This window comes from Octodon degus, unplaced genomic scaffold (assembly GCF_000260255.1).
Source record: "Octodon degus isolate 3935 unplaced genomic scaffold, OctDeg1.0 scaffold00041, whole genome shotgun sequence".
Lineage (NCBI taxonomy): Eukaryota > Metazoa > Chordata > Mammalia > Rodentia > Octodontidae > Octodon > Octodon degus.
Genome location: NW_004524617.1, coordinates 604,897 through 629,980, shown reverse-complemented (window position 1 = coordinate 629,980; position 25,084 = coordinate 604,897). Strand labels below are relative to the sequence as shown.

Sequence of the window (25,084 nt, the reverse complement as noted above, 5' to 3'; positions counted from 1 at the left end):
TGCTTAAATACATTACCAACTAAAGTTAAGTACTATTTAATGACTCAGTTATTTTACCTTTCATGTTTGCATAACAGAAACATCTACACATGTGCAAAAAAATGATGTTCTAGTTATCATTTTTAAATAAAATCATTTCTTAACAATATAATTACAGAATAACAACGGTTAATACCCTATGTATCACTGTCTTAAATAAATGGCCAAAATGTTACTAAGAATACAAGTTGTAGACACAATGACTTTTACAAAGAAGAAACAAGTACGAGTCTGACTGCTTCCTCTGTATATCAGGATGAGCAAGGATATGTCTTGATTTACACATTGTCCCAAGTGCCAGGGATATATATCAGCTGCATAAGTGCCTGCCTGGCAAGCACAAGGTCCTGAGTTTGGTCCCTGGTACTGGAAAAAAAATAGACACTGTACCAAAATTTTACATTTAGGAAAAACACCACATATCCAAAATAACAGAAAAAAATCTCTTTTGCCATTTTCTTTCTTCCTTTCTTTCAATCCATTTTTTTTCCTGAGATTGTGTGTGTTCTCTCTCTTTTTCCTTCTGGTTCTCCATTAGTTTATAGTGTATATGGGGAATCCCCCCCTTGTCACTTTTCCTTGTGTCTTTTTTCCCTTTAAATTATTCTTTTCTTGTCTTTCATTATCTTTTCTGTTCTCTTTTTTAATTAGTCTTCCTTTAACTTTTTCCTTTGATATCCTTTTTGTCATATAATGACTTTTTGCCTCACTTTTTTTAATCACCTATATCTCATTAGTTTTATCTATTCCCTAATTCACTATATAAACATATCCTCTAATCCCATTAGAATATTTGCCACTTCTCTTTCTCCTTCTCCTCCTTCATGTGTTTTATAGTTTCAACTTTTTTTCTTGTATTTTCCTTTCTCGAACTTTCTGAATCTTTAATTGTATAATTTAAAGCTTTAGTGGACGTTAGATATTTGACTCTATAAAATAACTGTTGAATGATTTCCTACTGTTAGAGGAGATAATAGCTGTCACATTAAGTGCATGTTAGCTGTGGGTCATTACCCAGATTGTCTTGAGGTTTATACTATAACTGTGGAATTCTTCACTAGGTTTAAGTAAAGGTGACAGATGATTGGTTCTCATGGTATGTTAATACCCAACTTGACTTGAATTCTACTATTGTAGCTGATTTGCTTGCTATGATCACATAATTATTGAAACACAAGAAGACAAGGCCACAGTGTGTCTCCCCAGAATCCCAACTCCCCCATTCCAATCCAGGGGGTAATAAGCAGGATAACAGTGTAACCTGCACATTCAAATTACTTGAAAGGATAACAGATAAGGTTAGAAAAAAGAAGAAAGAGGTACACTGTAGGATCTCAGAAAATAAAACTAAAAAGGGAATCAAAATGATGCAGAGGTTTTCAGAAGACACTAATACAAAGATGATATAAAGAAAATTATACAAGTCATGAATGGAAGGGGGAAAGGGAAGGGAAACAAGATAAATCAAGGTATATGTGCACAGGTACAAATACTGTATGAGAAATGTGATCATTGTATATACCTAAATTGTACCAATAAATTTAAGTGAAAAAAGTGGATATACAAATAAACTATGTATGAGAGTTTAACAAAAATGTAGAGTCCAGAAAACTTTTGAAAGAATTCCAAGAATTTAAAAATCACATTAAAAATGTGGACAGCAGATATAAACAATTTGAGGACAGAATCGCAGTACTACAGTAAGCACAAACTTATGTATATTAGAGTGGCAAAAATTCACAGATGTGGATGGACCTCTCATTGTGACCACTAGTAGATGCAAACCAATTGCCAAAGTAGCTAAAGTATCTGCTGGACACTGTCACGGGGTGATAGCCTACAATAGTACTGAGCTCTGTCAAAGTGCAGGATGCCGGGAAACAAGAGGAAAAAAAGTGGTATCATGGAGGGGACTGCTAGAAAGTTCAAAGCATTATATATTGTTTACTTAGATCAAATGTCTGAAAGATTCATTTTTGGATTTATGACCAAATCTGACTTATGAATGTCCTCTAGCAATGGAACTTGTTTGCAAATCAGGGATTTAATATAGAAGAAATAATGCTCTCAAAAAGCAACTACTCAAAAGCCACAATAAAGACAACAAGAGAACCTCAACAATGGACCTGGAAACATTGGTGATGTGAATAAGACAAATCTAAGAGCTATAAAGATAACTGAGGAATTGAAAGATATGACAAAAGGCATAAAAACATATTCACAAAAATAGTATCTGAAAATTTCCCAAACATAGGGAAGGAAACAAACATATAGATAAATGAAGCAAATAGAGCATTAACTAACCACAACCAAAACAGAACCTCATGCACCATATATTGTCCAAGTGCAGGCAGTCCATAAATGGGATGAAATATTACATCTATTAGAGAAAAACAATGAACCATATATAAAGCTAAACCCTTTAGTATTACATTAGCTTCTCAACTGGGTATAAAGCTCAGTGGCACAAACACCTGCTTGGTAAACACTAGGTCACAAATTTGGTTCCAGATTTTTTAAAAAAATACTCCTCAACACAACTCTTAAAGATCTGAAGGGCTTGGAGTGAAGTGCTTTATTTCTTAAAATATAATTTCCAACACCAACTTATGCACCATATAAAACTTTCTTTCAAACCTGATGGAAATCTAAACTATTTCCATGACAAAGAGCACCTCAAGAAATTTATGACCAGCAAATGAGCACTACAGAAAATTCTCAAGCATATCCTACAAAGAGATAATGAGCCAACAATGTCAATAAGTCAAAACAAATGAAAACATGTGACAAGACGAATAGCTAACTAATAAGGAAAATAATGAAAGGAGTAATGGGACAACAGTGCAGTGACAGGAAGAAGTCAGTAACTTTCAGTAATAGCTCTCAATCTGAATAGTTTAAATTTGCCAGTCAAAAGACACAGGATGGGAGAATGGATCAAGAGATGAAACCCAGTAATGTACAGTATACCAAACAATAATGAATTACAAAAGTAATTCACAAGATAAAATTAAAGATGGAAAACATGAGCAGGAAGCTGGATAAAATCAGGAATAGCTAATACAATTTCAGACAAAGTGGATTTCAAGTCAAAACTGATTAGAAGAAACAAAGAAGGTCACTGTATATCTGTTAAAGGAATAATTCAATCAGAAGAGATAACAATTATAAACATGTATAAACCAAACCCTGGTACACTAAACTTTATACAACACATACTGCTGGTTATGAAATACCAGATAAACACCTAATATGATTATAACGGGTCACTTCAATACCCATCTGCTACAAATAGATCAATTTCACAAAGAATCAAGAAAGACATATTAGTGCTGAACCATACCTTCAAATGGGCTTAATCTACAGGGTCTTCTATCCAATATGAACATAATATGCATTATTCTCAATAGCGCATGTGACTTTCTCCAAAGTAAACCACATACTAGTCAATAAAGCATGTTTAAATAAATGGAAAAATAATCAAAATTATCTCATGCATATTATCTGGTCAGAATGGAAAAAAGTAGAAATCAATGGCAAAAAAACCCACAGAAATTCTGTGAACATGTGGAAGTCTAACAATGCCCTTCTGAGTAGTTAGTGAGTCCCAGAGAAAATTAAGGAAAACATGAGACAGTAGTTAGAATCAAACAATATTGTCAACACAACTCATTAGGACCTGTGGGACATATTGAAAGCAGTCCTAAGGAGAAGTTTATACTTGCGAATGCTCACATCAGAAAATCAGAGTAGGATCATATAAACAACATTCTGATATACTTCAAAGTCCTAGAAAGCTAAATAATCCAAACCCAAAGCTAGTATACATATAGAAATTACAAAGATTATAAAAGAAATGAAAGGAATGGAGATTAAAGCAATCCAAAGACTCAGTGAACCAAATAACTGTTCTTTGAAAAATTAAAAATGGACAAACCCCAAGCCAGTTTTACTGAAACAAGGCAAGAAAAGATATAATTCCATATAAGTAGAAATCAAAGTGAAATCACATTTCAGTTTGCCAAAGTCCAGAAGATCATGGGTAACTAGTCAGATGAAGGCATACAAACAACCAGTAAACACATGATAAAATGTTCAATATCACTGCCAGTTCCAGAAATGCAAATTAAAGCATCAAGATTCTATCTCACTCCAGAAAATATAGTTATATTAAAGAAATAAGGGGCCAGGGAGATAGATCAGTAGATTAAGCACTTGCTTGACAAGCACAAGGTCCTGAGTTCAATACCCGGTAGCACAAGCAAGCAAGCAAGCAAGCAAGCGAACAAACAAATGCAGGGAGGCTGTGAAGAAAAAGGAACATGCCTTCATTGTTGGTGGGAAGGTACACTGGAGCAACCATTATGGAAATCAGTATGGTTAGTGTTCAAAAAAACTAAAAATAGAAATTCTATATCACTCAGCTGCTCCCCTATCTTGCATCTATGCAAAAGAGTTAAAAACATTATATTACAGTCATACATCATTATGTTTACAGCCACTAAATTCAGTATAGCTAAACCTTATAGTCTGTCCATCAACAAACGAATGAATAAAGAAATTTATACCCAGTGGAGTACTACTCTGCCATAAACGTGGAGAAACTCAAATCCTTTATATGAAAATTAACAGACCCTCAGAACACAATATTAACTGAAGTTAGACAGACATGCTTAAATATCACATGGTACCTCTTATACAAGAGTTATACAAGAGCTCTAATAAAACAGTGCAAGATAAAGAACTGAGAGTCAGAAATTTAAAAAAATGATTCTTTGGGATACTGGAAAGGAACTTAACAGAGTAGAGGAAACAGAGAGTAATAAAAAATAGTGATGGGATTGTGTGATGTACATGCTCCAATTCCTTATGAGGAATGTGACAGTCAGGTACACAAAAATGTATACAATATATAAGAGGAGTTCCAAAGGTGTAGAAAAGTTCAGGAAGGAGATGGGAGGTATTTGCAAAAATGGGATTAAAATACCACGTATACATATCAACTGTCCATGATGAATATAATCATAATATACTACCAACATGCACCAATGGAAAAAAAGAAACAGAGAGATAAAATGCCAAAACTTTCCCAGAACTTTCTCTTTAATGAACTAAGTGAAATGAGTAGTATAAAGGAAACAGATTTGCATATATAACAAAATATTTTTCCCGGACATGATGTTTCAAAAAACCAAAACAAATAAACAAACAAAGAAAAATAAATTTTAAGTTTGTACTAGATAATTTTAGTAATTTTTTGTATTTCATCCAATTGTGAGTTCTCTCAATCATGCGCTTGCTTGCTCTCTCTCTATCCCCTCCCCTCTCCTCCCCTCCCCTCTACTCCCCTCCCCTTCCCTTCACTCCCCTCCCCTCCCCTCCAGTCCCCTCTCCTCCCTTCTCTCCCCTCTCCTCCGGGAAATAAATTATTTCACTTAATACTATATTCTCAAGTTGTATTCATTTGCCATCTTTTTTTTTTTGTTTTGTTTTGTTTTGTGGAACCAGGGATTGAACTCAGACCCTTGTACTTGCCACGGAAAAGCTTATTCTACTGAGCCATTTCCCCAGCCCCTTGCAATCTTTTTTTTAACAGTTCCTGAAAGGAATCAACCTGAATGTTCCTTTACCATAAATGAGGTAAGTAGTTTGTGGTACATCCATACCAAAACTGATTGAACCACATTAAACACAAAAACATAGCTGACGCTCACAAACAGAATGTTGAGAAAAGTTACTTAAAAACAATAGTATGTACTGTATAGTCTTGATTTTATAGAATACAGAAATATTCTGTGCTCATCCATGGTATGTTAGAAGTCAGTATATCATTTATTTTGAGGAGAATATTGACCGACAAAGATAGGGTTGGCCTTTTCAGGTGTTGGTAAAATTCATTTTATGTTCTGGTTGTATACTCTAAAACTTAGTTTGTACACTGAGTGATTTTTGAGTGTATGCATATGTATTTTATAAAGTTTATTAGGCCTCTTCCATGTTAAGCTGGACAGAAATGCTTACTTTCACAGCTAAGTGCAAAATACTTTATTAATGAATTTTCAGAGAAATACTCTATTCCCTTAGCGTGTGTCTAAACTTCAGAGAATCAGACATAGAAATAAGGACCCACACTTGTATGCATATGTACAGTTTAGATACTTATGGAGATGAGAGAAAGCCAAGAGAAGGAGAAATGGAAAAGCAGAAAGTTTGAGTAAGAGAGGAGAGATAGTTTAGATATCACATTTGCTCAAATATGTATAGTCTGAGAGACTTTCCACACAACCCAATTCTTCAGCACGTGTCTTGCTTCTCTTTTATTACAAATTTTAAAATAAATGTATGTATTTTAAACTTCCTAGGAGTTTAGAGTGAAGCTCAAGTTCAATTAAATCAGACTGCACTGAAATTGGATGAGACCATAGTACTTAACACAATTTCCTCATGTTACAAGTTTATGTAGCAATAGGCCTATTCTATACAAAATGTCAACCTTTTAGCCCTGCTCTGTGTAATTTCTGATATCTAACTCCATGGTTGACTTCAAACCCAGCTGAGACATTTGTAGGTAACATCGTATTAAAGATTCATAAACACTGAGAAAATAATGTAAACATTTCTTGTAAGATACCACAAGAAAGAGTTTCCAGGGATAATGGCACATAAAACTTCCAACGATAGGTAGGTATCTCATTATTTTATAACTATTTTGAAAGATCTTCAGCGTAGGAGCTATGAGCGACTAATTAAAATTGGAGACAAGAAGCTGAAAATGACTACCTAAGAGAAAAATGCATGGCCACACTTATCATTCATTGAAAGATGTGTAATCTCATAGTCTGTGGTTGCCTTTTGCAGGAGTCTAAACTTTCTAGGATAGATTCTAGTGAAGCTGAATAGTAGATTTTACACATACTACTCCGTATTTCAAGTGACCCTTTAAATATGCCACTTCACTCTTTACTTCAAATTACTGTTTTTCACTCCATTTGCTTTTATTCTTTCAGCTATGATTTTCATCTCTGATGAACTTGCCAGTTCTTTTACAGCATTCAGAGTGGGAACCCTGGAAACCTCAGGCTCATTTCTAAGCCAGTTCTATCTGGATTCACAGTTGCTGCTGCTCACTGGTAAGCTGTCAATGTAGATATTTTCCTCTTCTCAGCCATATAAAGCACATTCATCTGTAATTCCTTGGGGGCTATGTGTTTGTCATCTAGCTCCTTGTCTGAGCCTAGCAGTTTGAACTTATTAATAGATATTTGTGAGATGAATGGAAAACAGCAGAAACAACCTGTAACTCCAGTTGGTGGAGAAGCAGGCTCTGGTTCATGCCACTGTGGCCACCAGAGCCATTCGGCAAAATGGCTCAGCAGCCGAAGGGAGAAGAATCTATGATTCCTGTTCAATAAATTAACATTTTCATTGAGGAAGATTTTACTCAATTTTCTCCTTTGCACACTTGTCACAGAAAATGAATGAGTCTCACAGCACCCCTAAATCCCATACAATGTCAGGCTAGTATTAGTGTCACTTTCCATAATCTACTTTACTGATGCTTTGCTGGGTATTTCTACTCATAATTCTTTTTTAAAAGTATGTCATCATGAAACTGTAATATAATGTTCCTTATCACGTTTTATCCTGGGAATATTACAATAGTAACAATGTATAACCAGAGCAGGATGTTCCTGATAAGTTTAATTCCCCTTAGTTCTTCATACTTCTTTTTATTTATAGCCCTGTCTTCAGATGGACAATCAATGCCATAATTCTTTCCTACAATCAATGAGCATTTTTACCTTCATGTGTATATGGAGAGCAATTGGTTTTCACGTACTACCCATCCTGCCAGTTCAGGTATTCTCTCTCTCTCTTCTATAAAGACTCATTTAAAAAAAATATTTCTTTAACTTTATTTCCCATAGAACTGTGGTGTAGACAAACGTTTTACTTACACGTCTGTTTCTTATATCCCACTTTGAACTGTGACACCAAAGCCAACATATTAAGGTGGTTAGAGGTAAGAAATGCTACCCACGTACTTCATATATGTTTGTATTTCTAGCTAAAGTAGGTCTCCAAAAGTAGCATTTATGTCTACTACTTAAAGCACCCTATTACAATGACCATTTCATATTCCATTTAATTAATACCTATATGTTAAATTATATGGATTGTAAAAGACATAGTACTTTTTAAAAAACAATTACTTTCTAAAACTCTTGGTGGGGAGATGGACACATTATAGCTAGCTTTTTTCCTTTATTTAATTTAAAGACAATGTGAACAAGTCTGGAAGATATAGTCTATCTTTTCTTAATATTAACACAGACTACATTAAATTTGTAAAAATTTATGCATAAACAGAGAATCTTTACATCTGTGATTATAAAATAAAATTTGAAAAGATAGATTATTTAAAACTTTAAGACCTATTATCTGTGAGCAATAAACACTAAATTTTAGTTGTTCTTATAAAATATCATTTGGCATGAATTTGTTTAATGTCTAACATATACATTTTCTCTCATTAAATTTTGAATTTTTTGCTTAGTGTCTTTTCCTTTGACCATTACTTTTAAAATATTTAAAAAAAATCACAAAAAAATGAAACACCAACATGGTTATAAAATTTGAAAATAGTCTAATAGCTTCCTACTAAGACATTTATTTCTCCCTTATATGACTTAATCTTTCTTATAGGACAAAAAACTACAAATTAAAAAATACTTTTAAGTTTAATAGCAACTTGAATGTATTGAGTACTTGGAATCTAAGGATAAGAGTCACATTTACTTTCTTTGTAAAACATAGTGAGTTTGTATTTCTTAAGCAGAAGGGAAGATAAAGTGAAATAAATGGAAAACCAAACATCCTCAAAATTTTAGTTTTTATTTATTGTTGTTTTGGTCTTTAGGAGAAATAGACATGACAATATATTGAAAGAGCAGTCTACTTTCACAAGTGCCTCAGAAGCTCAGTGATTTTGATAAAGTTCAGTAAGAGTTCAATGTTTTGTACTTGGAATCAGGGAAAATTAAATCAATAATAAGAACTAAAATTGCCAGTAAAACCTTCTGCTTATCTATTTCAGAAAGAACCAATCCTTTCTCTTCAAATCGAACAAGGAATCCAACTAAGAAAAAAGTCAGTGTGACCTTAACTATATCTAACTGAGAAAGAGTACTTTAAAAAATATCTTTAAAATCTTTTTTAAAAACTTTACTTGTATGTTGATGTTATTTTATTCGATAAAGAAGAGACAAAATTGTTTTCAAACAGAAAAATGTTTCCTTGTGACAACTTATTTTTTCATTTGTCTCTTTTTCATTCCACAGCTTTATCCTCTTCCTCATGGTGTCTCCCTCACCACCCTGTATTTCTTTCTCAGCCAAGAGGAAGACTTTCCTTCAGATTCTTAAGCCGTGTATCTGTTACCATAGAGACAGGCATCACAAGATAGCTATCCATACCATCCTCATGGAAATGAAAATCCTATAAGTTTTACAGGAATTTCTGTTGTTATAGTGAGCATAAATGCTGACCATCTGTAGAAAAAATACAGTAATTTTAAGTTTACATTTATACATAGAGTGATAGAGATTGTGATAATGTGATGGGAAATTTGAGAATCACTTCATTTTATACTTAAAAGTAGATAATATTTCCTAATATGATTCAAAATATTCTATTCTACTTCTGGTAAATGACTCATAAATATTTCATTGTTACTTTTCATTCTATCATGTCTTATCAATCATAGTGCAGTGCAATTTTTTCTTATCTTGCTACTGTTTGGTTCCTTTCAGAAGGCATTTGATTAGGAATAGAATCTTTTTATAAAGGTGAACACTTTTTCCAGAACTCTGCAATATAAAAATCTTCTGAGAGGATCTATGGACCTATAAAGAGAACAAAGTGTAGTTGCAAAAAATAAATTCCATTCACTTCATCTTGTTTTCCATTGATATCTGCACTTTTAGTCAACTGGAATCACACCTGCCTGAGGAGCATCAATAAAAATAACTGCATCTTAGCAAACAGGTAAGTTCACCAAGATCAGTATGTTGAGGCAAACAGATATTACATATAAGTCAGGGATTATAGAGAGCACAAATTTCCTTATAATGACACTTAATAAGTATTCCCCACATTCACAGCAAATGAACCTATCTTTAACAGGCTGTAGGGGTCAGCTGTTTTCAGTTTCTCTGGTAGTTAAATACCATGCATTGTCTCAGGTTCTGTTTGTGGTTTTCTACTGCTATTTAACTGTGTTTTGTTGAGCTAATTGAATCAAATAACATAAAATACAATTTTAGTTTAATCTAGAGATGAAAGCAGCAAAGTTTTACTTTCAAGGGCTAGACAGGGGCTGGGGAGATAGCTCAGTGGAATAAGTGCTTGCCTGGCAAGTGCAAGGTCTTGAGTTCGATCCTTGGTACCACCAAAAAAAAAAAAAAAAAGAAAGAAAAAGAAAAAAAGGCTGGACAGTAAATATTACAGATCTGTGGCCTATATATGTAGTCTTTATTACAACTTCTTAAATGTTATTTTAATTTGAAAATGATTAGTAGACACTACCAAAACAATTTTGTATATGGTTGTCATTAAATAAAACTTGACAGACACTAAAATTGAAAATTCATGTACTTTTCTATGTCACAAAGTATTCTTCTTCTTAAAAACAACTTAGAAATGGGAAAATCATTTTGAGCTCACTGGCCAAACAAATCCAGGTGATATGTGGGCCAAAATTTAGTGACTCCTAGCATGTATAGCTCATGTGGAGTAGAAAAGACATTCAAAATAGTATCAGAAGGGGAATCATTTTTCAATTTGGATAAGGAGATTAACATATAGTTGGGTTTAAATACTATCTCATGAAATTCTTTCTTCAATTCCCCTTTGGTGCAGGACCTCCAATCTTAACATTGAACATGTTAGAAACAAGGCATCATGGAATCCCAGCTGATACAATGAATCAAGAAAGAACTTTTTCCTCTTTTCTCACAGGTACAAGTGAGTTTATCCCATTATACCATTGTTTGCACTAATGCTTGTCTAACATTTAAAATCATCCTTTTTTGTATTTTTCTTCAACTTTTTCAATTTTCTAGCACCTTCAATACCTATCAGAAGTTATAGTTTATATGACTTTTCATTATTCATCTACTTTTAACTGAATTTATTCCTAACTAAAAGCTTCCTCTTAGACCATGGTGTCTTCCCAAAAAATTCTAAAATGTGTTCTTTGTTTCTTTTTTAGGATACATGTCCAACAACATTACCTTTTCTCATTTCATTTTGATGGGATATAAAGCTATGACTGACATTGAGATGATAACCATCAAAACAGGTGTTAATCTTTAACTTTCTTGCGTTCTGTATTTACTTATATTGATATCATGAAGCTTATTGCAGTATGTTATAATTATTCCATCTAAACTTCATCATTTTGGTCTTGTCACAGTTTCTAGGTGATCATAATCTTATGGTACCCGTATAATTGAATATATACATATATATTCTCTTTATCAGATAGACAACTTTTTGAATGTTCCTTCATGTTCTTCTAATTAATATTTCACAGCCTAAGCAGGAACATGGACAGAATTAACAGGCAGATTGTGAGAGGTTAAGTTCAAGTCAGATGCACCCAGCTTTATGGAACTATTACCATAGTCCAGTGAGATACCCTCTTACTGGTTTGCAATGATTCATTAATTGACATACCAAAGGTATAGTAATAGTGATAGCTGATTTATACTGCTACTTATTGTATCAAACAACAGATTCTAGTCCATTTTGACTGTATATATATCAAAAATGTCTTAATTAAAGTTCTTAGTATAATCATAATAAAATATTAGTGGATCATGCCCTCCATTACCTTTCTGCTCTTTAAAACATCCTTGTTACTTAGGAATTCCCAGGAAGGGGAGATATGCGTTATTTTTCCGGTAAAATATTTCTAGCAACAAGCAGTACTGTCCCCATTCTAATTATGCAGCTTTATTTCTCTTTTCATATTTACTTGTATACTCAATGACAAATTACAAGAATTATTGTGATTTTTTTCCTTTTAAGCAGTTTTGAAAAAAATCAAACATCTTTGTGTGTGTGTGTTCACACACATGCAAATTAAGAACTTTCCTTTTATTTGCTTCTTTTCTTAAGAATTGATGTATGGAAAAAGAATGGGAAAGTAATAGGATTGATCAAGCTTTCAGACAGAAATATTACAATGCATATTTCTTATCTAATTATTTCTCCATTTGCTTATCTTTCTTGACGAATAGCAACACACCGGTAAGGCAGCCACTCCATGCAGTGTGAGGAATTTCATTTGACAGGATTATCACTTAAATGGAACCAAGGAGTATTTCTGAATTAAAGGAATGACACTGAGGTTTTTTTTTCAATCTGAAAGCAGCTAATAGTTGTTTTGTGGTAAAAAAAAATAATAACTTGAAGGGGACATCCGGTTTTGTAAAAAGAAGAGGAGAGCTCAAAGTCATTTGTGTAAGTCATCAGTTCTAGGTTTAAAAGTATCTAAAAGTTTATAGTCTATCTCATTTTTTCCTCTCTTTTATTCACATTTTGTATTTTTATGTATTTCTTCATCTTTCTTTTTGTCCCTGAATCAGAAAACACAGAAGTCAGCAATTGACATTTGGAGACTTCACATGGTCTCATCACTTTGCATGTTGATTGTTTTCTAGATTCAAAAAGATCAGGAGGCATTTCTAACTCTTGCAATTCATTTACAAGAAAGAGTGTGCCTGTTCTTCAGGTGTGTGGCCCAAAGCTTTAAGATTACATTAATAATCAACAGCTGGTGCCACCTAGTGTCAGTTCTCTCCATTCATCTGTAGAATCAAACACAGAACACTTTCTAGTCACAAATGAAACAAGGCTAAACTATAAATTAACAAACAAAAGCCATGGTCTGGGGCATCCAGGAGCTGATTTAAATTATACTATCTTCACTGAAAGCACAACCTTTTTTTTTTTTTTTTTGTAAGTAACTATGGTAACAGTAGTGTGAAGCTAGCAGGAAGCTTGCATTTTTCTCACAGGAGACAATTCACAAAAGAGTCCCAGTAAAGAAGCAATGTAAGAGAGTTTTTCCCAGACTTGAATTGTCGTTAAAATGGTTATAAAAGTTGAGAAAGAAAATTGAGAGAAGAGGGCTGTATTTTAAACAATAGTTTAGATGGAGCCGACTTTTTTTTTTCAACCAACCAAAATTAACCCTTTGTAGTTTGGATGCAAAATTCTGTCGGTCTTTGAGCTTCCCAAAGATTAACCAAGTATTGTAGTACACTGTAAAAAATCATATATAGCACCCAAAAGTAATACTAAAAAGAAATAATCAGATTGCCTGAACCACATTATTAAAACATTTTTGCTGCTAAAATTAAACATCTGGAAACTATTTTCTTTTCTGCCAGATGAATGAATCCTGAATGATATTTAAATCACAGTCATGCATGCTTCAAGGTTAAAAAGTACTCATCTAAATCCTTTAGTATTGTCAAAATCTACATTAGTAATTAATTTATATGAGGACAATATAATTAACCAGTTTCGAACTGCTTCACTGATATTTAAATATATGTTGTTTTAATTCTAAGAGGAATACGTAATTGAAAATCACAGACTAACATTCAGAAAAAAAGTTACATAACATCCAGTAGTGTTCCTAAATCAGACTGACTGGGATATTACAGTGAGTATGGAAAAGGCATAGCACATAGAAGCAGCACTCTGTACCCTGAAAGGTCACATTAGATATTCATATATAAGAGCCTATTAACTTGGATAATTCAGCTGCTCAGGGTACAGGGTAGAAGGGGTAGAGAGGTAAATGATTCTGTGTTACAGATAATAAGCATGCTTTTCAAACTCAGGAAAATCTATGTCCCTATTATTTGACATCTGTTTTAAGTACTCACTTGTTAAAAACTGCTTTGAATGTTTTATTTTCTTTTTACCCTAGTGGTGATAAAAATTATTTCAGTATGTTCGGTCCAATATACACTCACTAACAGATCCTCATGACAGCGTATGATGATAGTATATAGAAATGTGAAAGCAATACATAGTTTCTATAAAAAGCTTAAATTGTCCCCTTTCTCCCACAACTTTAGTTTTGGAGCCCAATACAGTGCATACTGATGCCCCATTTGCTAAAAAGTACTTAGAAGTATGCTTCGGTGATTGAAAGAAATATTGCAAAACTGAGAGGGGGTTCTAAAAATTGTACGCAAGCAAGAAAGAATGTAAGGAAAAACTCGTTAAGGTTCCAAATAAATAAATAAATAAATAAGTACATCGATTTCAATAATTTATCATTTTCTGTCATTTTTCATTAACAGCTTTCAAAGCCCTATCTGAAACAAGCTGATACAGAGAAATTAAGAGCAGTAATCAAGCGAGAAATGATAGACCAGCTGGGTCGACATCAACTTGGCAAAACGTGAATACAGTTCAATAGCTGAAACAGATGCTAGAGTTGTTGCAAAACCCTGCAGGAGCTATTGATATATTTTCTTCATATAATGCAGAATGACTGAATAAATGTCAAAAGCTCGAAACTGATGATGACTGACAACCAAACTCCTTATAAAATAGAAACCAAGTATAACAATTGCCAACCTATCCTAACATCGTATACATACTCGTTTTTCTCAATGTCTGAGTATGCCAATATATCAATCAGTCCCTGCAAGCGAGTAAATTGTTTATAATTTAGCTGGGGCACATTTCCCTTAGATTTTCCCGTCTCAAATCTTCCTGGAGAAACCTAGACTCTTTAAGATTACTTTATGCTAAAATCTTTTAACGCTGATTTCTATCCCAGAAGTGTTTCCCTGAGGTTAGAGGCAAGCACCCCCCCACAGAAAAAAATATCTAACACAGCACAAGGTAATTTTAAAATCTATTCTTGTAAAAGCAACACTGTTTGCAGAGTTTGAAGAGCTCGGCAACAAACCCCAGCTACCAACAGCTGCTTGTTCAAACATATGCTTTGTCATGGTCAGCTTCTAATTGTATTCATAATGATGTAATAGCTTTAATAATCCTACCTTCCATGCCAGCTGTTTTTCCTGTCACTCCATCATGCCAATAAGTTGGCTGCTGTAACAAATCAAGATAGTGCAAAACAGCATCTTTCTCCTGATTCTGTCATCTTCCTGAAAGCATTCTATTACTGCCGACTGCTGGGAACCAGAAAGTCTATTTAAATTCCAACAGCTCCCCTTTCGCATGATTCAAGTTAGGTTAGGTGGGCATGCCTAACATGATTCTCTCAGTCATTTATTATGCAGCTGCTACAACGTCGGTGTGGTAACCACTCTGACTATCTGATACGTCAGTCGAACAAAACCTGCACCTCGGAGCAAACACATGAACCACGGCAGCGTTCTGCATTTAACGAGCATTCTTTCTGCCTAAAAAACAGTGGATCTGCAAATCTCCTTCGGTATCTACTCGCTCCTCTCTACAAATGCAAAGGTGTTGGATTAGATTCTTTTTCTAACTATATCAGGTGCAGAGTTCCTTGCCACATAGCATCTTATTCACACTAAGACTCTGGATGATTTTTAACTTATTTCTCTAGCCCGTTTAGGCTAAAAACTCTCTCTTCGTTGTACTTTTGAAATCAGAAGGCTGAGTGCTCAGCTCCAATATCTCCGTTTTTGCTTTATTATAAATTATAGCATGTATTTTGTCAAATGAAATGTGTCCCTTGTGAGTCTATGAGGAATTTTCAAATGAGAGGATTTTTCAGGAATGTATTTTCTGTGTTTCACAATTGAGGCATTTAAAGTCTATTTACTCTGCGTGTTTTTCTCAAGGGTGGACTTAATACTTGATATTTGACTTGAAAAATGTGCTCTTTTCATAAAGTAAGGAATTAGATTAGTTGATTCTCTTACACAACTCTTCTACCAAGTAAATAAGTGCCACTTCAAGAAAACAAACATTGTATTTAAAAATACTACTAATAAATTGATGTGTTTAAAAATGTAACTGCCATCAATCTATACACTATTAAAATCACCCCAAAATGTAGTCTACCTTTCTCATGGGAGATTAGTATGTACAGTCAAAAATGAAATCAAAGTATTATAACTTTACTATCATAAAGTTTAAGGGTTTCCACAAGCAAAGAATGCTTAAAAGGGAGAACTTATTAAATCTTCCATTTCCTGTGAAACTTCTATTGGATATTCAGTTGGGCAAGGGCGCTATTTTCCTGAAGCACAAAAAGTAAAGGAGGTGGTTAAGTAGATGTATTATGAGACTAAAAAATAGTTCATTTAACATATTTGAGATGCACAATAGGATTATTCTGAAATAGTTTCTCAAAGAGCTGTGTGTACACACACATGCACACATTTCATCTATTGTACCACCATTTTAACCTTTATGTAACAAACCCAGTCCTTACACAGTAAAACAGAATATATACATTAGTAACTTACAGTTCATTATGCTTAGTTGATAAGTGCTACAAATGAGAGACAAATAGAGTCCATTTGTACACACCAAAATTTCTCATTATGTGGCATTTTTGTAGGATGATTATTAAAACAGTATCATTCAGTTTGAAATCAGGAAGCATGATTTCCCCAACTTTGTTTTTCTTTTTCAAAATTGCTTCAGTGATTTGTATTTTTAAGGTCCCAATAGCTCTTTGCAATTGCTTTTCCTTGTCCATAATAGATATCATTGGCATTGTATATCTATATTTATTTTGACTTCGAATCTCTAGTCATTTTCATGACATTAAATCTTTTAATGCATGCACACAAAACAGCTGTGTATTTGTTTACATCTTCAATTTATTGAATTGGCCTTTTATAGTTTCACTGTATAGATATTTGACCTCCTTGGCTGTACCAATATATGTGTACTATTTGATTTATTTTTTTACTATTATAAATAAGACCTTTTCATTTCCTTTTCTTATAGTTTAGTGTGTATATAAAGAAATGGTATTCATTTCTGTGTGCTGATTTTGTTTCTTACAACTGTACTCAGTTTATTAGGTCTAACAATTTTTATGAAATCTTCAGGGTTTTCTATACATAGCATCAAGTTGATTGCAAACAGGAAACCTTATTTTGTTAATTTTAGGGTGTGGGAGATAGCTCAGTTGCGTAAGTGCCTGCCTCACAAGCATAAGGTCCTGTGTTCAATCACTGATACTCCCAAAATAGAAAAAAATAATTTTATTGGAATTCTTTAATGAGAATAAGAAATGATTTAAAAAACATTACAAATGATACCGAATTTCACTAAACAAGATGATAGGAATTCAACAATGGTTGTTATATTACACATTGGTGTTTTCAAATTAGTTGTTCATATTTTATGCATGCAGCATTGGTCAAATATTAAAAATAAAAAAAGAGCATTAACTGTTCTTCTCAACAACCAATAGAAATTAGTAGTACAATTACCCTATGTGTCCTTATATAAACATGTACATTTTTCCCTTCCTTTTTCTCCTTTGTCTCATCCCAATTATTCCTTCCCTTTGAGAAGTTTATTTCATTTTCATCAAATCTATTATACCTTTCAGATTTTATTTACTCGTTCAAGTTCTTACACTACGGAAACAATAAGATGTTTACACATGTGGCTTTGATTCATTTCACTTATAAGTTTGGTTTCTAGTTGCATCCATTTACCCATTAAAGCCTGGAGTTTATCTTTTTTATATTTGAGTAATACTTCATTGTATAAAAAATTACATGATGTTTATTCATTCCTCAGTTGATAGACATTTGGGTTGCTTCCAAGATCTGGCAGACAAATTGAGCTACTATAAATATGGGTGCACATACAGTGCTGTGGTATGATGTTTTCAGTTCTTTTTTTAACATGAGAAAGCACAAATACAGTCCCCCACTACCACATATTATGTAATCAAGGTTCTCACATGTGGGGAAATCACAGGGGTCTTCACATCTGGAGTGAGATGATTAAGTCTCACCCTGGAAAACTACCTTCATGACTATTCATAACTCCCCTGCCAGCCATGTTTTCAGTTCCTGAATAATGATCATATTCACCATAGGAAATTTGTACATGTACATATTTACTTATTATTTTCCACATCCCCTCCCTTCATCTCTTCTTACCCTGCTATTTACAAAGGATTTGTTTCCAGTTTTTCCTCCATTCTCTTTTTTCTTCCCCCTCCCCAGTCCCTTATTCTCTTTTTAATACATATTTAGAAGTAGGGATATTAATTTAATTCTTATATCCATTCTAAATGTCTTTTATTTTCTACTTCATTCTCTTGCCTAATTGCTCAGAATAGGATTTTTCAGTGTTATGTTAACTGAAAATGATAAGCAAAACTTTGGGCTTTCCATAATGATCTCTATTATATGTATGTGAATATAAGCTCCCCCTTTTGTGTTGAAAATATTGTTTATCACAAAGAAATGTTGAAATGTAGCAAATGATTTTTCTTAATTTATTATGATAATGTGATTTTTATCTGTCATTTATTAATGTGGCATGTATCATTGAATGATTTACATATAGTGTGACAGTTTTGCATCCCAGACATAAATCCTATTTAGGCAAAATATATGTTCTTCTCAATGTCCTGTTTCATTCAGCTTGCTAACATTTTACTGAGAATTTTTCCATGTACACTTCACAAAGACACTAGCTTGTGCTTTTCTTGCAGTACCTTTGTCTTGCTTTGGCCACATGATGATTCCAGTCTCATTAAATGAGTTTGAAAGTGTTCCTTCTACTTCTTGGAAGAATTTATAAAGATTCGCAGCAATTCTTTGAATGTTTGATGGAATTCACTTGTCATACATTTTACTTCTGGGCTTTTATTTGTTGAGAGGTTTTTGAGTACAGCTTCAACTTCTTTCTTATTGTTTAGCTTAGATTTGTCATTTTCATTTGCTTTTTTTTTTAGCTTTTTATTTTTGGTGCTAAGGACCAATCCCGGGGCTTACAGCTTTCTAGACAAGAGTTCTACCACTTAGCAAAATCCCTAGTCCCTTCTTTTTACTTTTTCACTGGCAAGATACAGGTATCTAGGAACTTATCCATTTCCCAGTTAGCCATTTTGGGGGAATATCATGTAGTTTTTCATAATAATTCTTTGTGGTGTATTTTTAATTCCTGAGGCTTTTTTTAAACTTCCCTTTCAGTTCTGGTTTTAATTTTGGGGGGATAAAAATTGTTTATTAAAGATTTAGCTATAGAGTGTGCCTAAGGAGAGTCACATGGAGAGAAAACATTCTCTCAGGCTTTCACAGAGAGCAAATTGGTCAAGCAATGGCCGTAACTCATCCACATGGCTGACACTGAAAAAGGATCTACAAACTGCAGTACATGGTTTCAGGGTAAACTCTGAGGGGATTTGACTGACCATGTCAGATACAGAAGTTACATTTCTTGTTATAAAGGTCTTGCTTTATTTTGGTCTTAACCATCCAGGAGAAAAGTTAAAAAATGAAGTATAAAACGTAAAGCCATAGTAATATGCTGAGCTATAAAATGCTCAAGTAAACAACTTCTGACTTTGCCAGTCCTATGGATAACCCACTACTATGGACTACTGGACTATATTGGATTATTTTGCTGAATTAATGTACCTAGAATATTTAAATGGCAACGGAATAACCTTCTCTGACAAAACTAAACAAAAAGGGATATAAATGAAGAATCATTTTGTATCTGTATATACCAAATAGTTAAGATAGATATATAGCAACTTTCTCTTAATACAATGAGAAGAAAGATTTGTACTACTAGTGTTTGGACAAGATATCATGTCTGCATCTTGTACTATGAATAACTACTACGAAGACAACAAAATGCAATGTATTAATTATTGTAACTGTCCTAACTAACCTGTTTTGAAACTGTCTCATTACTATTTGTCAATAAAATTAAAAAATAAAATAAAATTATAGCTACAAAATACAAATATATAAGGACTAATGTACAACTTTATAAAATGAAGGAACTAAAACAGAATGCTCTCAATTATTAACCTTTATTTCGCAATATCCAGTAATTGTTGTTCTTGAAAAAGTATTAAAACCAGAGATGAAGTTATCTATTTTCTACTTTGTTGTGATTATATATAACTCTCATAGTGAAAAAATGTAAGTAATGTATAAAAATAAGAGTGATTTGACAAACAATAACAGTGACATGGGGCAGGGTTATAATATTGCTCATAGGAAGATATCAAATACTACATCAATTATAACTCATGGTTATAAACAGGAAAGTCATGCCATTTGAACTAATGGTTCTATGACTGTGTCACCCAGAATGTACCTGATGTTGTCTGAACTAATATAATTTGTGTTTATTACTAAAAATAGAATTATTTTGGATGAAATTGATAAAGCTTATCTCTAACACTTCAGTGTTTCCATTCTGGTTTTATTTATTTTGGTCTGAACTCTTTCTTTCTTTAGTTCATCTAAGGGTTTGTTGATGTAGTTTATATTTTTAAAAGTAAAGTGTCAGTTTTGATTTCCTTCAGTTTCCTTTCTATTCTCTATTTGATTTCTTTGATCCACAGAAATATTCTGTATTGCTGCCCTAGTCCTTATTATTTCTTTTCTTCGAGTAACTTAAGACTTTTGTTTTAAAAATTGTTTTCTGGTTTTTTTTAAGTATAAAGTTATGTTGTTGATTTGAGATTTTTTTTTAACTCTAGGTGCTTCTATTTATAGACATCCTTCTTTGCACTACTTTTTCTAAATCCTGTAAGTTTGTTTTGTTATGCCTTGATTTTTGTTTGTGTCATTTAGAAATTCTCTATTAATATAATCATTTACTCAATAGTCGTCAGAGAATGTGTTGTTTAGTCTCCATATATTGTTAGTTTTCATGTTATATTGCTCTTATAAATTTCTAGTTTCATTATATTGTGGCCAGAAAAGATCTTCTGTATGATTTTTGCTTTAGTGAGATTTATTCTCTAATCTAATATACTGTTTTGAAGAATGTTCTATGTATGCTTGAGCAGAATAGCATGTGATCTCCTACTGTTGAATGTAATGTTCTATATGTCTATAGGGACTATTTTACAGTTTTGCTCAAGTCTGCTCTTTGACCCAGTTATTTCCCCTCTATGTATCTTCACAAAAGAGTTAAAGATGTTAAAAATACATGCATACTCATGCTTATACAAGCATAACTGAAATACGGAAATCTTAGATACAGATTATATGCTCACCATATGAATACATAAAGGAAATATATTTAAACACAATGGAGTACTACTCTGCCATAAAAGAATTTAGACCTGAGTCATTTGTAGGAAGCATATGCACCTTGAAACCATATGCTTCATTGAAATAAATCAGTCACACAAGCTTAAATACAGCATGGATTCTCTTCTATGAGAAACAAAAATGATAAACAAAGAGCATAAAAGGATAGGTACAAGAAAATAGGGAAACAGAACTTTCTCCAATTGGAAGAGAACCAAGAGAAGAAGGAAGGGAGGAGGGAGGGAAGGAAAGGGGATGAAAAAAAGGAATTGATGTATATTGTACTCATACCACCTCCATACAAGAAATGTAAACATTATGGACTACAAACATGTACTTGTCAATATAATTTTTAAAAGAAATTTGCTTGGATATTTTTCTATTACTGAAGCTGGGGCAGTTTTATATCTATTAATATTTGCTTTATATACTTAGGTGCTCTGATACTAATTGCACAAATGTTAATTTTATCTTACTATTCATTTGATCCCTTTTTCATTATACTGTGACTAAATCTGCATTTAGAATAGTTGAGTAATTATGGATTCGGTGTGGTGTAAGTATGGATACTTTTGCTTTCTTTGGATAAATATTTGTATAAGCTATCTATTTACATCCCTTCACTTTCAGCCTTGAATCTAAAGTAACATTCTTAGACATAATGTACTTTTAAAAATCCACTTACAGGGCTAGGGAGAGATAGCTCAGTGGCATAAGCGCCTGCTTGGCAATTGCAAGGTCCCAAGTTTGAACCCCGGTACTGCAAAAAAAAAAAAAAAAGTAAAAACTAAAATAAAGAGAGGGTCTCAAGTTTCCTGGTGTGGTGGCACATGCCTGTAATCCCAGCACTCGGGAACCTGAGACAGGAAGATCTTTGAGGCCAGGGAGATGGCTCAGTAGAATAAGCTCTTCCCTGGCAAGCACAAGGGCCTGAGTTCAATTCCCCGTTCCAACAAAAAATAAATAAAATAAAAATCCACTTAGTCATATTTCATATATTTATTGAAATTCAATTCATCAATTGTAATTAATAGAAAAGTCTATCATTGCCATTTTGTTAATTGTTTGGTTTGTCTTTTAGTACTTTTATCTCTAGCTTTCTATCTTCTTCACTCTCTCTTTTTTTTTTTGGCCAGCTCAGCCCACCCTGAGGGTGGGGCTGGCTTGGCATGTGGTGCCAGGTATCAAACAGAGGTGCCCTGTGTCTCTGTAAGCTTGCCTAAGCAGGTGCTTCAGACCTCTGAGCTATCTTATTGGCCCCAGGATTCCAAACTTGCTATCTTCCTATATACTGTGTTGTTTTGTATTGATAGGCTTTATGTTTTCTTTGGTGTGATATTTTAGGTATGTTCTTTTTGCATTTTACATTAGCCCTCTTATAAACATGCATTTTGAGCTCATCATTTAGACCTATAGACCTTTGTCTATCCTTAACACATTCTATGCTACTCATGTTTTATGTGACTGATATCACAATGTACATCTATTATTCTCTGTATCCACTAATGTAATTCAGTAGTTTTGTATTATAATGAAACGTAATTTGTTCATCACTGTTATAATAATACAGTATTCTCTTTGTGTTTCTGTATTTACCTTTTCCAATGACTGTCATAAACTATATTGCTGCCGTTCGATATTCCCTAATTTGAAGAACTCATTTTAGTATTTTTTGTCATACACTGTCTAATGATACCAAACACAATGATTTCTTTTTGTAAGAAAGTTTTTAACCTCCCTCATTTGAAAGAACATGCATACTGGGAAAAATATTATGGTATCATTTTTTTTATTCTTTTAGCACTTTGAGTCTATCATTACAATACTTTCTCCCTTGCCATTTCCCCTTGCTTTTGAATTTGAATGACACACTCAATATTGTGGAATAAGCTTGAAACAATCTGATGCTTAAGGCATATTTTATCTTTTTTTTCTAAAAATTTATTTTATTTACTTTTTTCCATAATTTTATTGAGAAACAAATAGCAAAGGGACAGTTTCAAACCAAATTGGCAGGACAGTTTCAATAAATAACATATTGCATACATTCTTCCTAATGGTTAATTGCTGTACAAGATGAGGACATAATATCCTATTAAGAAACACCATTAGAACAAATCCCTCTATTCATTAAGAGAATGTAACTATATATTTATCATAACCACTTTGAATACACAGATACAAAATGGACATTCATCTGTATCCCCTTTTTTTGTTAAGTTCCGTTATTTGAATATTATAGGTGTATTAACTCAGCAAAATACTCTAAGAGTCTAGTAGCCCATAGTAGTACTGGGTCTTCTGCTTCACTGGCAATGTCACAAATTGTTGACCTGAGTCCCCTACAGCTCAACATAACAGAATTGCTTTACTTCTTATATTTCGTTTTTATACTTTTCTGCTGGATGGTTAAGAACAAGGTAAAACAGGACATATGCAACAAGAGTTATAGCTTTTGGGTCTGATGAGGTCAGTGAAACCCCCTCAGGATTTTTCCTGACATTCTGTACCTCAGATTGTAGAACCTTTGTCAGTGTCAGCCATGTGATGAGTCACGGCCATGGCTTGGCCAATGTGCTCTCTGTGAAAGCCTGAGAGAATGTTTTCTCTCCAAGTGACTCTCCTTAGGCACACTCTACATCATTGATCACTTTCCTCTTTGGACCGATAATGTCCTTGATATGAAAATTTGGGACACTACCGAGTTACATGACATTACAGTACAAGTTCTCATATGTCTGAGGCTTAATTGATCTTGGAAGGCTAGGGCCAAAATGTTGGCTCTCCTTGGGGCTCGCCCTTTTCTCCAATTTTGGTCTGCAAACTTAGGTTGTTAAAAATCCAGAAGACAAGCTTATTGTTATTACCATACCACTTAGGCTGTTAAGCTTAACCTCACTATCTGTCTGAATATCAAACATCTTAAGCATAACATGGAACAGGAATTTTTCCATTAAGTATTGATATGTTGAAATTTAAGTCACTACAGTATATGATGAAAAAACATTTAAAAATTAGAAGATATTTTAAAAAATAGGCATAAAGAATTATATACTTATGTTTACACATAAGTCCAAAAATCTAACCATATACGACCATGAAGCAGGACAGTCCCACAATATTCCTTTTCCTGTCTCTTACCTTCATTCACAACATCCTACTTTTTGAACAATCATCTATCTGAGAGCACAGCAGCAAATAGCATGTCATGACAAGCAGCCTGTATTCAGAAGACCAGAATGTCAGGCACTCCAAGCATGAAACTACTATTACAGATTACCATCTGCAATACGGTTGCTTAGTTCACAGGTATCAGTATATATAGTTAGTCAGGATGAGAATCTTTCCAATTAACAGCTAGATTCAAAAATCTTCTGGACAATCTCAGGATCATTTCCTTGTCCATCTTCCACATATAACTGTATGACTTGACATTGTCATGTTTACTAGTTCTCCTTTCCCTTTCTTGATTAGTTAGTCCTCGAGATCCTGCTTTCCTTTCAATTGTATTATACCTTTCCATTTGTATTTCTTCTTTTCAGTACTTATACTAGGGAAACTATATGATATTTACACATGGATGTCTGGTTTACTTCACTTATGAATATATCTTCAAGTGGCATCCACTTCAATATAAAGGCTTGCAGTTTATCATTCCTAATAGCTGAATAATACTCCATTGTGTAAAAATACCACATCTTTCTCAACCATTCCTCGGGTGATGGGCATCTTGGTTGTTTCCAAGATTT

At 33.4% G+C, this 25,084-nt stretch overlaps 1 non-coding gene across 1 annotated transcript; it reads right to left on the bottom strand.

Annotated features, from left to right (window-relative positions):
• Positions 1-17,945: 17,945 nt before the first annotated feature.
• LOC111816820 lies at positions 17,946-18,109 on the bottom strand. Its single transcript, XR_002821148.1, has one exon. It is a non-coding gene; the product is annotated as a U1 spliceosomal RNA (small nuclear RNA).
• Positions 18,110-25,084: the final 6,975 nt, after the last annotated feature.